The sequence below is a fragment of the Trachemys scripta genome, chromosome 4, assembly GCF_013100865.1.
Source record: "Trachemys scripta elegans isolate TJP31775 chromosome 4, CAS_Tse_1.0, whole genome shotgun sequence".
Lineage (NCBI taxonomy): Eukaryota > Metazoa > Chordata > Testudines > Emydidae > Trachemys > Trachemys scripta.
The window spans coordinates 94,316,503-94,332,367 of record NC_048301.1 but is presented as its reverse complement, the minus strand read 5'-3'; positions in this window follow the sequence as shown (position 1 = coordinate 94,332,367).

Below are 15,865 nucleotides of genomic sequence, written 5' to 3'. Positions count from 1 at the left end.
TGTATGTATATTGGTCATTGGAGGTTAATTTTTCTACCCATGGAACCATACTGTTCCATTGTAAACACAAATATATACTACTTGAATTATATAGTCACACAACATTGGTAAAAAATTCATACACATACATATTCTTGTAACAAAATGAATATACCTTTCCCCAGAATTCCAGTATTAAAATCCACTTGTGTCTGTATAGTTGTACTTCTTGTACCAGGATATCTTCCTCCAAAACCTCACTGATTTTTAGATTCCTTAAAGATGACTTTGTGTTTTTTCCTTACTGTTTGCTAGAAAAAATAATTACAAAATAGTTATCAGTGCATGAAGATAGAAGTTACCTGTAAAATGGTTACTGCTAGAGGTTTTGATATTGCAGTCTTTGGCATACAAAATGGACTTACAGTTGATACTGGTCATTTATTGAGTTTGTCAAATTTCATTACAAGGCATTTGGAAAATGCACAGATATGTCATTTGTTATGTTAGTATACCAGGAAAGATGATATCCCCCAGTATATAACAAGCTACAAAGCACTGTGTTCAGGAAATACATTTACAGCTGGGACTGGTAAACAAAAGACAAAGCAGTGAAAAATTCTGAACCCCGAAATGTACACTGAGGAATAGTGCAATGTGATGGGCACTTTCATTTTAATCTGATTCAAAACACAGTGGTTGCAATTCTTATAAAGGGAGATGCTTCTTAGGGATCATGTTAAGGATTCATAAACTTTACCTTTAGAAAATTTCACAGACTTTCTTTTTAATTTTAGAACAAGTCCCTTATGTTAAAGTGCCAGGAAAACGTCTACTGTCTTGCTTAGATTCTCATATCCTTGATTACTTTTTGGAAATCATAGAGTCTAATCTACATTTTGCAATGTAAAAGTGAATTTGGCTGCCATATTAGCCTATCAGTGCACTGGCCAAGGTTCAAATTTGTAAGTGCTTCATTATCCTACTGTGAAAAGCTTCCCCAAAAGCCTGCTGCATGTATATCCTTATATTCATCTTCCCCTGATGTTGTCCTCTCCTCATAGGCTCAAAGAATCTTCTTTTGAGCCTTTGAACTTTCTTTTAATCCTTAACCCCTTCTCTCATTCAAAGTAGTATTTTAATTGATAGGAACTCAAATTAGGATGGTAAGTAAGTTACAAAGACTTAAGGCAGACATTTTCACAAAGATAAAATTGTGCGTTGTCCACTTTTAGTCTCAGATTTCCACATGAAAACCTATTTTTGTTACTAAATTTTCTCCCTAAGCCCTAGGCACATATCATGACTGAGACAGTAGGCTGTATGGTCTAGGCATTGTACAAAATACAAAGGCAAACATGCTGTATTATTGTGAAGTGCTTTAAGATACCCAGGTAATTAAACAAACCACATTAAATGACTCTTTATTTTAGGATAGTAGTTCAGGTATTTGTACAGAGTTAGTTGCTGTTACTTTTTTTCATGCTGGAGTTAGGAGGCTATGTGCCATAGGCTGCAATGATTTGCGGCAATTTCAGAATGAATTTGGAATACAGTCTCATCTTGATACATGGAACGTATGGACATTATGTACTATACCTAAATCCTTGTGTAATGAAAGGAGAATATACCTCAAAGTTATATATAAAAATTAATCTGTCTATATATTTATGTCTATATGTCTGTCTAATCTTGCCCCTGCATTCCTGTGTTGTTTGCCTATATTCATCCTTTGTAATTTGTCCTAGTTTCCATTTTTTATATGACTCCTTTTTATTTTTTAGATCATGCAAGATCTCGTGGTTAAGCCAAGGTGGTCTTTTGCCACATTTTCTATCTTTCCTAACCAGCGGAATAGCTTGCTTTTGGGCCCTTAATAGTGTCCCTTTGAAAAACTGCCGACTCTCCTCAGTTGTTTTTCCCCCTCAGTCTTGATTCCCATGGGACCTTACCTATCAGCTCTCTGAGCTTACCAAAATCCGCCTTCCTGAAATCCATTGTCTCTATTTTGCTGTACTCCCTTCTACCCTTCCTTAGAATTGTAAATTCTGTGATTTCATGATCACTTTCACCCAAGCTGCCTTCTACTTCCAAATTCTCAATGAGTTCCTCCCTGTTTGTAAAATCAAGTCTAGAACAGCTTCCCCCGGTAGCTTTTTCAACCTTCTGAAATAAAAAGTTGTCTGCAATGCAGGCCATGAATTTATTGGATAGTCTGTGTTATTTTCCCAACATATATTTGGATAGTTGAAGTCCCACATCACCACCAAATCTTAGGCTTTGGATGATTTTGTTAGTTGTTTAAAAAAAGCCTCATCCACCTCTTCCACCTGGTTAAGTGGCCTGTAGTAGACTCCTAGCATGACATCACCCTCGTTTTTTACCCCTTTTAGCCTAACCCAGAGACTCTCAATACTTCTGTCTCCTATGTCCATCTCCACCTCAATTCAATTGTGTACATTTTTAATATATAAGGCAACACCTCCTCCCTTTTTCCCCTGTCTATCCTTCCTGAGCAAGCTGTACCCATCCACACCAACATTCCAATCATGTGTATTATCCCACCAAGTTTCAGTGATGCCAACGATGTCATAGTTCTATTTATTTATTAGCACTTCCAGTTCTTCCTGCTTATTACCCATACTTCTCGCATTTGTATATAGGCATCTAAGATACTGGTTTGATCTTGTCTCCCAGTTTTGCCCTGACCCTCTTTTCTCTCTGCCATTATAGCCCACACTCCCTCGTTTCCGACCCATCTCCCAGGTCTCCATGTTCCCCACTTACCTGTGGGCTTTGCTCACCTGTCCCCATTGAACCTAGTTTAAAGACCTCCTCACTAGGTTAGCTAGTCAATGTCCAAATAGGGTCTTTCCCCTCCTTGAAAGGTGAACACCATCTCTGCCTAGCAGTCCTTCCTCGAATAGCATCCTGTGGTCGAGGAAGCCAAAGCCCTCCTGGCGACACCATCTTCGCAGCCAGGCATTCACCTCCATGATGCATCTGTCTCTGCCCGGACCCCTACCTTTGAGAGGAAGAATTGAAGAGAATACCACCTGAGCTCCAAACTCCTTCACCCATACTCCCAGAGCCCTGTAGTCACTCTTGATCCGCTCAGTGTCGCACCTTGCAGTATCATTTGTGCCCACATGGATGAGTAGCATGGGGTAGTAGTCAGAGGGCTGGATAATCCTCGACAATGCCTCCGTAACATTTCGGATACGGGCCCCCGGCAGGCAGCATACCTCCCGAGATGAAATGTCAGGGTGACAGATGGGCGCCTCCGTCCCCCTCAGCAGAGTGTCTCCGACCACCACTACCCTACGTTTCCTATTCGCAGTGGTGGCAGCAGACCTCCCAGCCTTAGGGGTATGAGGATTCTCTCCTGTATCAAGAAGAGCATAATGGTTACCTATTACCACGGCGGGAGGGTTCGGAGCAGGGGTGGAGCACTGCCTGCTGCCAGAAATAACCAGCTGCCAGTGTCCACCCTGAGCCATCTCCTCCTCCACCAGTGGTGTATCAGCAGTCCTGTGTACTGGGACAGCTACCTCAGCTGTCTCCACATGGACACTGTCCAGGAATTGCTCGTGGATTTGGATGCTCCTCAACCTAGCCACCTCCTCCTGTAGCTCTCCCACCTGTTGCCTGAGAGATTCCACCAGCAGGCATCTTTCACATTGGATGGTCCCTCCAGCCTGGATATCAATAAGTGGAAAGAGGAGGTTACTCACCCTGTGCAATAACTGATGTTCTTCGAGATGATTGTCCCTGTGGGTGCTCCACTCCAGGTGTTGGTGCATCCCTGCGCCTTCGCTCGGAGATTTTTCGCAGCAGTACTCGTACTGGCCTCGCATGCGCAGAGGCTGCCCCCACTGTGAGTCTAGGATAATAGTACACATGCGTGGCCAATTTCCTCAGTTCCTTCTCTACAATGGAGGCTACCCCAACTCCGAAGTAGAGGGGAGGAGGGTGGGTAGTGGAGCACCCACAGGGACACTCATCTCGAAGAACGTCAGTTACTGCACAGAGTATGTCCCGAGAGATGTCCCTGTGGGTGCTCCACTCCAGGTGACATAAAAGCCGTGTGCCTCAAGGAGGTAGGGACTTCGGATCTGATAGGAATGCTGTAGATAGTACCGCCCTGCCCAAGCGTATATCAGATAGAAGGCCTTGAATAAGGGCATAGTGTTTAACAAATGTGTGTTCAGAAGACCAAATGGCTGCTTTACAGATATCAGCCAGGGGAACTTTGTGTAAGAATGCAACAGAGGCAGCCAGAGATCTTGTGGAGTGCGTTCTGATGCCGTCTGGAGGTGTAACCTTCTTCATCTGATAGCACAGCCGGATGCATTGAGAAATCCAGCTTGAAAGTCTCTGGGTAAAAATAGGGGTACCTTTGGAACGCTCAGCGATTGAGACAAAAAATTTAGGAGAATTTCTAAAAGGTTTGGTTCTATCCAAATAGAAGGACAATGCCCTGCGGACATCTAGTGTATGCATTGAGGCTTCAAACGAGTTCGCATTAGGCTTCGGGAAAAAGTTCGGTAAGTGTATCGGCTCATTAATGTGGAATGATGAGTGTACCTTTGGAAGAAATTTGGGGTGTAACCTGAGGATAACCTTGTCTTTGAAAAATAGCGTATATGGTGGGTCTGCCATAAGAGCTGCTATTTCTCCTGCCCGTCTGGCAGAGGTAATTGCCACTAAAAATGCTGTTTTCATCAAGAAGTGTAAAAGGGAGCACATGGCTAGGGGTTCAAATGGTTGTTGAGTTAGGCAAGATAGTACTAGATGAAGGTCCCACGGGGTGGTAGGTGGTTTAATTCTGGGTATAGGGTTTGGAGTCCCTTGAGGAAGTGCTTGGTGATAGGAGAGCAAATACAGAAGTATCATCAATTTTGTCATGAAAAGTTGTAATAGCAGCTAAATGGACCCTGATGGAGCTGAAAGAAAGTCTAGTTTGCTTAAGGTCCAATAGGTAGTCAAGTATGAGTGGAAGAGATGCTGACTTGGGACCAAATTGTTTAGCTAAACACCAGTGTGTGAATCGTTTCCACTTTACGTAGAGAGGTGGTGCGAGTAGATTGTGTTCTGCTATGTAGGAGCACTCTTTGAACTTGTTCAGAGCAATCTAGTTTGCTTTGGGAGAACTATGTAGGAACCATGCTTTGAGGTGAAGCATGGATAGGTTGGGGTGGAGAAAGCGGCCGTGTTGTTGTGATAGGAGGTTTGGGATGAGAGGCAAGGGGATTGGTTGTTGAATCGACATTTTGGTGAGAAACGGAAACCACGGCTGTCTGGGCCATGACGGGGCAATTAGGTTCACCTTGGCCCGATCTGTTCGTATTTTTATCAGGACCCTGTTGAGAACCGGTATCGGGGGAAACGCATAGAATTAGTTTTGGTGCCATGGGATCATGAATGCGTCTCCCAGGGAATGTTTGCCTAGTCCTGCTCTGGAGCAAAAATTGGGACATTTCTTGTTTTTTGCGGTTGCAAAGAGGTCGATTGCTGGGTAGCCCCAAATGCAGAATACATTGTGAATGGTGTGCTCGTTTATTTCCCATTCGTGATCCCAGGGGAAACGTTTGCTTAGTTCGTCCACTGTGGTATTCATCACTCCGGGAAGATAGGCCGCTGATACCCGGATGTTGTTCGCAATGCACCAGTTCCAGAGTTTCATAGCCTCTGTGCATAGCGAATGGGATCGAGCTCCTCCCTGCCTGTTCACATAGAACATGCATGCAATATTGTCTGTCATTATGCATACGTGTTGATTCTTGATTAGTGTCAGAAAGTGATGGCACGCATTGCGAATGGCTTGAAGTTCTAGGACATTTATATGGAGAGAGGTCTCGGTTGAAGACCAAAGTCCCTGGACTGTGTGGTGAGACATGTGTGCACCCCAGCCTGTCAGAGATGCATCAGTCATCAGTATGAGGGATGGAGCCTGCTGAAGAAAGGGGACTCCAGAGCAGAGGTTGGAGTGAATTGTCCACCACTGTAGGGAATCTTTGACTCGGACAGGTATGGGGAGAGTCTTGTTTAGAGGGTGCACATTCGGTCTGTACACCGTGGCCAACCACGCTTGGAAGCACCTCATGTATAGGCGTGCATTTTGGATGACAGAGGTGCACAAGGCCATGTGACCTAGTATTTGTAGGCAGTCTCGAACAGTCACCTGGGGACAGCTGCGAATCCTTGTGGCCAGTCGGCTTATAGAGTTGAAGCGGTCTGGTGGGAGAGATGCCAACCCCGTCCAGGAGTCGAGGTATGCCCCTATGAACTCCAGATGTTGGGTGGGGTATAATGTGGATTTGTTTTTGTTTATTTGCAGGCCTAAAGATAGGAAACAATCGATGATAAGTCGTATGGATCGGAGAGCTTCGTCGAACGTTGAAGATTTGAGGAGGCAATCATCTAGGTAAGGAAATATTACGACCCCTTGTTTTCTGAGGTAGGCTGTAACTATGGCTAGGATCTTGGAAAAAACACGGGGGGCCGTGGACAGTCCGAAGGGGAGAACCCTGTATTGGAAATGTGTGGAGCCAAGAGTAAAACGTAGGAACCGTCTGTGGGACAGGTGTATAGTCACATGAAAATAGGCATCCTGTAGGTCGAGGGCTGAAAACCAGTCGCCCTGCTCCAGCGCCGGGATTATATTGTGAGAATGACCATCTTGAACTTTTGCTTTTTGACAAATTTGTTGAGCCACCTGAGGTCAAGGATTGGTCGCCATCCCCCATTTTTCTTCTCTGTTAAGAAATAATGGGAGTAAAAACCCTTCCCTCTGTGTCATTCTGGCACAGTTTCTACTGCTCCCAGTTGAAGGAGATGCTGCACTTCTTGGAAGAGTAGTCGCTTGTGAGATGGGTCCCTGAATAGGGACGGGGAGGGTGGGTGGGTTGGAGGGAGGGAGAGGAAGGGGATGGCGTATCCAATTGTAACTACCTCTATGACCCACTTGTCGGATGTAATTTTCTGCCATTGATGAGAGAATGGTCATAGGCGGTGTCCAAAGATAGGTGTGCCGGCTGAAGTGGGAACACTGTTTTCTAAACCCTCGACCAATGCTTCAAATCTGCCTATTAGTTGGAGAGGGTTGTGGCGCCCCTGTAGAATTAGGACGACGACGCTGGAATCTTGGTCTTTGGTGTTGTTGTTGCTGTTGTTGCTCCTGTGGTCTATAGGAGTGTTGTGTAAATGCGGGGTAGCATGGACGTTGATAAGGTTGGTATCTATATTATCGTCTTCTGGTTGCAGGTGGCTGGAGACCTAGGGACCGGAGGGTTGCCCTTGCGTCCTTCATCGAATGAAGCACGTCGTTCATGGTGGAGGCAAAAAGTTTTTCCCCGTCAAAGGGAAGATCTTCAATGGTGCTCTGAACCTCTCGAGGAAAGAAAGAGGAGGAGAGCCATGAACCCCGTCGCATGACCACTGCTGTGGCGGTCAACCTTGCTGCAGTGTTAGCTACATCGAGGGCCGCTTGAAGAGCGGTACGTGATATGGTTTGTCCTTCGGAAACCAGAGCTGTGAGTTGTTGTTTCTTCTGTTCTGGGATGTCATCAATAAAATCCATGAATTTATTATAGTTTTTGTGGTCATATTTTGCAAGGACTGCAGTATAATTGGCTATGCGAAATTGTAGCGTCAAGGATGCATATACTTTACGGCCAAAGAGGTCCAGGCTTTTACTGTCCTTGTTGGCTGGAGTGGAGCGGGAGTACTGTTGCTTGGCCCTCTGGTTTGCTGCATCTACTACCAATGAGTTTGGCGCCGGATGGGTAAAAAGGAATTCAGAGCCCTTTGAAGGGATGAAGTACTTCCTGTCCGCTTGTTTACAGGTAGGTAGGCTTGTGGCTGGAGTCTGCCAGATGGATTTAGCGGGTTCTAAAAGGGCTACGTTGATTGGTAATGCCACTCTAGAGGAAGAAGAGGGCTGTAAGATGTCTGTTAGCTCATGCTTTTCAGTGACTTCCTCCAAGTTAATTCTCAAGTCACTGGCAGCTCTTTTAAAGAGGTCTTGGAATTTTGCATAGTCATCCAACGGTGTTGGAGGAAGGGGAAGTAAGGCTTCCTCAGGCGTTACGTCCGGCTCTGCTGGAATAGGAGCAGGACTCAGTTGCTCCTGGAAGTGTGACGGTGCTGCCTGGTATCTTGTGTCACTGGCAGGTCCGTCAGGTGGTGGTGCTAGACCGGTGTTGCGCCTGGTCGAGGTGCAGTAGCGCACGTGTTCTCGAGGGTATGATGCCCATGGTGCCCAACATTGCCATGGTGGTGGGTAGGGCATAGCTGGTGCCATCCAGGGGTTCACTCCCCCCGGGGCAGGATCCTGAGAATAGGCTGAGGTAGTTTTTTTTTGTAACCTCTGTTGATTGGGGTCTGGGAGTCTTGATATGGAGAAAAAACTCCCTGTGGATCAGTTTCCTCCTCACTGGAGGAAGGTTGTTCAGATCCTGACTCAGGCATTGGAGAAAAACAGGCATTTATCAGGGGAGACTGCAGAATAAGTGATACCAATAGGTCTGCTGTCTGAGTAAATTGAAAAGGTGAGGCTCCTGCGTGAGGTGGTTGCCGTGAGGGAACATTCCTCTGAGCAGGGGTTTTGCTTTTGATCTCCCTGTCAGTCTGTGCCGCAGTTGCCGGTGCCGTGGTCGGTGCCGCGGGGGCAACATCAGCCTGCAGAAGGTCAGGCAGGGCGGGAAATGTCTGCACCGCGTCTGTCGTGGTGCTGAACGGTGCCATAAACGAGGCAGGCAACTGAAAGCCTGAAGCCTCGGCACCGGAGCCTCGTGCCGCCGCCGCAGCCTGAGGTGGCTTTTGTGCGGTGCCTGAGGAGTCCGGCTCTTCAAAAGTGCTGAGGTGGGGAAGCACGGGCAGAGAAACTGTTGACCTGCCTGAAGAACTCATGTGCCTCACCAACTTCTTTGTTGGAGAGGTCTGCCCCTTTTTTGTAGATTTCTTCAGTTTTTTTGAAGCAGGGGGGCTGTGGCGGGCAGCAGAGCCGGAGTCGGCGCCTGGGTCTGAAACTGACCCGATAGACTTTTGCAGGAGGAGCAGTTTCAGTTTAAGCTCCCTGTCCTTCCGTGCCCTGGAACTGAGTTTGCTACAGTGGGCACATTTTTGGGGAATGTGGGTTTCCCCCAAGCACTTTATACATTGAGAGTGGCCATCAGAGAGTGGGATAGCGTCCTTACACGTAGAGCAGCGCTTAAAGCCTGTGGAGTCAGGCATGGTAGAAGCGGCTGCGGCTGAGAGAATTTTTTTTTTTATAACAGATAAAAGAACTAATGAACTACACTAACAAGAACTGACAACAAACTAACTACTAGAATAGGTAATTGTAGCAAGAGTGAGGGATTTCCTAACGAGTCTGCTGAGCTCCATCTCAGGCTGCGGACGGTAGAGAAGGAACTGAGGAGATTGCCCACGCATGCGTACTATTATCCTAGACTCACAGCGAGGGCAGCCTCTGCGCATGCGTGGCCAGTACGAGTACTGCTGCGAAAAATCTCCGAGCGAAGGCACAGGGACGCACCAACACCTGGAGTGGAGCACCCACAGGGACATCTCTCGAAGAAGAATTGCAAGTTACAGTCTCTGCAAAACCACACCAGGATCTGGGTAGAAGCATCCATGCTCAGGCGCTCTGTCTGGCTACAGGCGCAGGTGGAGGAGACAGAAGCAGTGCTGGCACAGGTGTTGCGGATCTCCCTAATCATTGTAAGCCTCCCTCTGTCAAACTCCCTCTCAAACTCCCCTGTCTGCAGCCCCCTGTCTGCTGAAAGGGTTGTTTAAGCAAGACGTTTTGAATGTAGTTTGGTTTATAGGACAGACAGAACCAGCAAGGGACGCCCGCTGCCTTCCAAACTCCCTTGTGAAACTCCCTGTTAGCAGTCCCTGGTCGCAAAAGCTCCCTGGTCGCTTGTGCACTGCTTTATAAAGCCCTGGCCTGTGTGAATGCCCCGCCCACTGATTAAGGCTCAGCCAGTTACCAGAGGCTTCTAGCTTTCAGACCTTCCTTTGAAGCTCACAGCTTCCAACTGCCAGCCACAGCACACAGTCCTTCAACCAAACAAACATACTGACAAACACAAGCTCAGCACACAGCAAGTAACCCCCAAACACAAACAAACACACACTACAGACAGTCACTTACCCAAGGGTGCTGTATTGCTCCTCCTTCACCTGGAGAACTCCCTTGCAAAACTCCCTGTTAGCAGCCCCTGTTCGCAAAAACATTCTCCCATAACTCAGAGATACTCAGATACTATGGTGATCTGTGTGCTATAAGTAGATAGATTAGACAGATGTGAGGTAACTTTGCTATATACGACCAACTTTTAAAAAATAGTGTGTAATACTTTATAAAAGAAAGTGGACAACACCCACTTACATAAAGGCCACTTATTTTGCAAACAGTGAAGGAACACAGCAGTGAACTTAACTAGGAACACCTAGCATACAATACTTTACATACTGTTGACTGAGGAGTGAATAGAATCACAAATGACAAGCAAGAAGCATTAGAAAGATAATCCTCACTGAAACGTTTTTATTATGTTTATATAGGCATGAGCACTGTGCACAAAAGTCCTTTCAGTGAAGTAAGAAACTGTCTTTCCTCTGACATGATAACTCACTTTTTCAGTGTTTAGGCACAAAGCAACAATGCTGAAGCAGTATCATCTGACAAATGATTAACCTTTTACATTTGCTATTTCTTGCTTCCTTTTCTTAAATCTCTGGTTTTTGACAGGTTCATTGAACAGCAGGATTACTTGTCTCAAAGAACTATGCTGTTATTATTCGTAAGCAGCACACCATTTTAATTTTTATATCAATAGGTTATTTAATTGTGATGAACAAGTAAAAGCACTTTCCCCAGTGGGATATAAATGATGAAATTCTGTAAGTACAGTAATGAAAAGAGAGTATTCCTTTGTATATTAAGTTTTATATTTGCTTTTTTATTATGTGCTAGTCCTATAATTGCTCTATTTTTAAAATTTTTGATTTTTCAAAGTATTCTGAAAGAAAATACACCTCTCTTTTCCGTCCACATAATTATTACATTAAAACAATACTTCCTCTAGCATAGTACTTCTGTAGTGGGAAGCTGTTGACATTTGTCTCAAATGACTACTTACAATTGTGCCTCTGTGTGCAGCTATTCTCTGTTCTTCTGTACTTTCAGATGTTTTGCCCTGGTCTCCAAGATAATGCCCAAGTACTTTTGTACGTTCTTTGAGGAGATTTTTTCTGTAGTTCTTGTTACATATGGTTCAAATGACAAAACACAGAAATCCCCAAGAGAATGTCTACAGAGTTTTTTACACAATCTACAGCTTAAAAGTGCAAGTGCAGATATATCAGTTTCAGTTTTCCACACAGTAAAGTAGTTAGCATATTTAAGATTCTATGCTTTGTAAAAACAAGGTTACTTCCCTGTAACTGGAATTCTCAGAATATATTATGTCTGTGGTTCTACACAACTGGAGCTGCATTTCTCAGATCAAAGCAGTGAAACAACTAAAAAGGGTGATGTGCTTTGACCATGCACATTTAAGTGTCAAGACTACATCTTGAAAAGTAGTTACACACCCTGCTCCTTCCATTCCTAACCACCTGCTTTGAACAGAATTTTGAAGATAAGCAGGGACAAAGGGAGAGTCTGGATCTGTGAAAGAAACATACTGTGAGAACTCTGTTTACAGGTAAGTAACCTTGCTTTCTCATTCTTCAGTTGCCTCAACAAAGCCCCACTCTGGGAGACTAGATAGCAGTCAATTGTCTGGAAGAGGGATGACTAGCAATCAGGGTGGATTTGATTTAAATCACTAGTCAGGAAGACTCGATTTAATCATGGATTTCTACGTAAAAGTGCATTCTTGTTGGTTGTTATAACCTTAACATAGGCGCCGACTTCCCCGCTTTCCCCTTTGCCTCCGCCCCTCCTACTCCACCCCTTACATGAGGCCCCGCACCTGCCCTGCCCCTTCCCACCCCTGCCCCGCCCCCATTCCAATCCCTTCCCCAAAGTCCCAGCCCCAACTCTGCCCCCTCCCTGCCCCTAGTCCAACTCCTTCTCCAAATCCCAACCCCGGCCCCACCTCTTCCTCTGAGCGCGCCACGTTCCCGCTCCTCCCCCTCCCTGTTTGGCGGCGACCAGGCGGGAAGCGCTGGGAGGTAGGCGGAAGAGCGGGGATGTGGTGGGCTTGGGGGGGGCGGAGGGAGGAGGGGAGCTTGGCTGCCAGTGGGTGCAGAGCACCCACTAATTTTTCCCCAGGGTGCTCCAGCCCCAGAGCATCCACGGAGTCGATGCCTATGACCCTTAATACATATTCTTCACAACTCAGAGATAGATATAGGTTTCATTTTTAGAAGGTACACACTATGCATTTTAAAAGTGATTTATTTTGAAAACTTTTCAGATTAGTTTTATAGCTATATCAGAAAATGAATGATTGTTTGGTTATTTCATTTACCAAAGGTAACTGAAGCAGATATTTATGAAGTCATTGGGAGGTGAACTATCTCCAGTTCAACAGGTTAATCATTAATATTTGGAGGATTTTCTTGCCATGCTGTATTAGGAGAACATCACCAGACAGACATTTAAATTGTTTTATTTAACTATTTCTCACCTCTATATATTATTTATTTATTTAAAAACATTTTTGCTGTTAACAAGCATGTTATCTCTGGAGACACAAATCCACAGTTTGAGAACTGCAAAACTAAGCATCTCTGATGGTATCTTCTAGACTGAGCACCAGTCCCATTGGATAGATAGAAAGATTAACCTAAATAATCTACACAGAAGCCCCTGGAACCACACAAGATTGGGGCCCTAATCCATGAACTATTGGAACTCATTTACAAAACTTTTCTTAAACATTACATGCATATATTGTCTCATACTATAGAATTCAAATTTATAATCCCTATTCCATGATGAGATATCTTTGAGCTATAATGTATCTTAATTAAAACTATCTTTAGATAGGTTTTTCCCTCAAAAATCATTTTATCAAAAAAAATTCCAATCTAAATTTAAAAAATCTGCTTTTTTTTTATTAAAAAAAAATCATTGATTTTTATCCACCCTGCTAGCAATGAAAAGGAGACTGCAAAACCATTTTGCCAAAGATGGCATCTGTTGGATCCTCAGTGCCTAAACAACGCTGTCAAAAGGCATGGACTGAACTTCATATCATCGTTCTATGTGTTTCCGAAATGGGAACATGTTAAAAGTAAGCCTCAGAGATTCCACCTCTGCAGTAGGTTCAGTACACAGATCTTAAAACAAGTAATTCCTGCTTCTTAATAACAAGCTTGAATAGACTTCAAAATTGATTTAAAAACCATTGCTCAATACTAGATTTCCCATTTAGACATCATCTCTAGCTCCCCCATAAGGAAAACAATATTAATTTGTTGCAAAAGATTTAGTCTTAATCATATAAGGAGAGAGCTTTCAACAAATTTATGTCTGATTAACTTTCTTTGGGACAAAGGAGGACAAGGGAAAAAACACTGGCAAAGACATTGGTTTAAGGCAGTGGTTTTCAAACTTTTTTTCTGGGGACCCAGCTGAAGAAAACTGTTGATGCCTGTGACCCAACGGAGCTGGGGATGAGGGGCTTGGGGTGTGGGAGGGGCTCAGGGCTGGGGTAGAGGGTTGAGGTGCAGGGGTGAGGGCTGTGGGGTGGGGCCAGGAATAAGGAGCTCAGGGTGCTGGGCTGGGACAGGGGGTTGCGGTGCGGGAGTGGGTCAGGGCTCTGGGCTGGGGGTGCAGGCTCTGGGGTGGGGATGGAGATGAGGGGTTTGGGGAGCAGGAGGGGACTCTGGGTTTGGGGGGGCTCAGGGCTGGGGCAAGAGATTGGGGTGTGGGAGGGGGTCAGGGCTTTGGGCTAGGGGTGCAGGCTCGGGTAGGGCTAGGATTGAGGGGCTTGGGGTACAAGAAGGGGTTCCGGGTTTGGAGGGGCTCAGGACTGGGGCAGGGGATTGGGGCGTGGGCTTACCTCCGACCTCTCCCAGTCAGCGGCGCAGTCAGGGTGCAGAGGCAGACTTCCTGCCTGTCCTGGCACTGCAGACTGCGCTGTGCCCCGGAAGCGGCCAGCAGCAGGTCCAGCTCCTAGGCGGAGGTGCACAAGCAGCTCCGCACGGCTCTCGCTTGCAGGCACCGGATCCCCCCCTCCAGCTCCCATTGGCTGGTAGCCAGTGCTCAGGGCAGAGGGGAGCAAGTGGAGTCCCATGGCTCCCCTGCCTAGAAGCCGCTGCTGCTGGCCGTTTCCGGGACACAGCGCGGTATTGGAACAGGTAGGGACTAACCTGCCTTAGCTGGGCAGCACTTTCAATGAGACTTTTAACGTCCCAGTCGGTGGTGCTGACCAGAGCTGGTGGGGTCCCTGGGTGCTGAGCAAGGTGACCCACTGCCTTACATGCCGCCACCCAGTACTGGGTCGTGACCCGAACTTTGAAAAACCTGGTTTAAGGGGAGGTCTGAAACCACTTCAGGTATAAATCTGGCATAAGGAGACTGCTATATATTATATTTTTGAAGATTCAAGAGTGATGGAATGGACATAAGTTCCTGAAACTTACTCTTCAGAATGATGTGATATTCACACAAAAAACACCTTGGAAGAAGATATTCTTCATTAGTGGTTCAAATCATTTTGTTCAAAACCAGACTGAGATTGTATAGGTGGAATAGAATTTTACCAGGATGTAAAGATGGAACCGATCTTTTAAAAAACACTGGTGTACAGGGAATTAAAACATTTTTGTGTCCCGACTCAGCTCATGGAAAGTTGCAATAGCAGAAAGGTTATCTGTAAAATTAACAGTTATAGCCAATAGATAGACTACAAGCTGAAACCATTCTAATGACTACAGTTTTGTAGTGGCATGAAGCATAGCAGAGATCAAGGCTGAAATACCCCATTTAAGTTGATTTCACCCTACCTTCTCAATACGTTGGGGGGTGGAAATGGAAGGCTGAAATGTATGCTTTCTATACTGCAATCATTCCTCTACAGCAGGCCTGCACAACTCGTAAAGCGGCGAGGGCCATATTACTCCAAAGAAAACAGCTGAGGGCCAAACCCCCTGGCCCTGCCGAACCCCCCCCAGCGCCACCCAGCCCCCCCAAAACACAACGCCCTGCCCCACAGAAACAAACCCTCCTTCCCCAGAAGGGGAGGAGGGATAGCTCAGTGGTTTGAGCATTGGCCTGCTAAACCCAGGGTTGTGAGTTCAATCCTTGAGGGGGCCACTTAGGGATCTGGGGCAAAAATCAGTCCTTGGTCCTGCTAGTGAATGCAGGGGGCTGGATTCAAGGTCCTTTCCAGTTCTAGGAGATAGGATATCTCTATTAATTTAAAAAAGAGCGGTATTGAACCTTTGTAATATGTTATAGTGGGTTCTTAAGGTAGTATAATTAAGGTAAAAGAAAAATGTCTTTTTGCTAGAAGTAGAATAAGATCTTTTCCCCACTTTGTAATCAATTGCCCTGTTGAATGAATGAGGTGTGAATGAGGAAGGCATGGAAGGCAGCACCTACAGACAGCTGCAACCCTTGGAGAGGGGATGGGAGCCAGACCAGATCAATAGACCAGGTCAGCCATCAAGTCACCACTTGCCTCCTCAGCCCCGCTTCCCCACCACCGGCTCACCTGTCCCCCCGCCACTGCCTGCCCGCTCGCCTTCTCAGCCCCCCACCCCTCTGCTGCCGGCTCGCCTGCCCCCCCCGCCACTGCCTGCCCGCTCGCCTCCTCAGCCCCCACCACCCCCGGCTCGCCTACTCACCCCCCTGCCACTGCCAACTCGCCTCCTCAGCCCCCTCTCTCACCCGCTGCTTGCCTACTCACCCCCC